The sequence below is a fragment of the Nematolebias whitei genome, chromosome 21, assembly GCF_014905685.2.
Source record: "Nematolebias whitei isolate Nwh7 chromosome 21, NemWhi1, whole genome shotgun sequence".
Lineage (NCBI taxonomy): Eukaryota > Metazoa > Chordata > Actinopteri > Cyprinodontiformes > Rivulidae > Nematolebias > Nematolebias whitei.
Genome location: NC_056518.1, coordinates 10,921,060 through 10,921,441, shown reverse-complemented (window position 1 = coordinate 10,921,441; position 382 = coordinate 10,921,060).

Here is a 382-nt window from a genome sequence, read left to right as displayed (position 1 = left end):
GTTTTGTGTTGATAATCTCATATTGAGGCTAAGAAGTGGCAGCATGTAGATCATTTTCTGCTCATTGTCTCAAAATGCATTCAGTAATAATTTTCAGTGCAGACTCCAAATGAATTAAGAACAGTAGATCTTCATTTTAACAAACCAAAACAACAAAGAAATGTATTTTTATATATTCATTCATAGGTAAGTACATTAGATCACATTATTTTTTGATTAAACTGTTGCAGTGAAGTGTAACAGTTAAACAGGTAGATATAAACAGAACTGAAGAACTGAGGAGCAGATCCAAAAAAGTTCAATCTGGTCCTCTGGACATTCAAAAAAACAAAAACAAAACAAAGCAAAAAAAAATCTAGAAACGTTTCTAGATTTTTTTTTG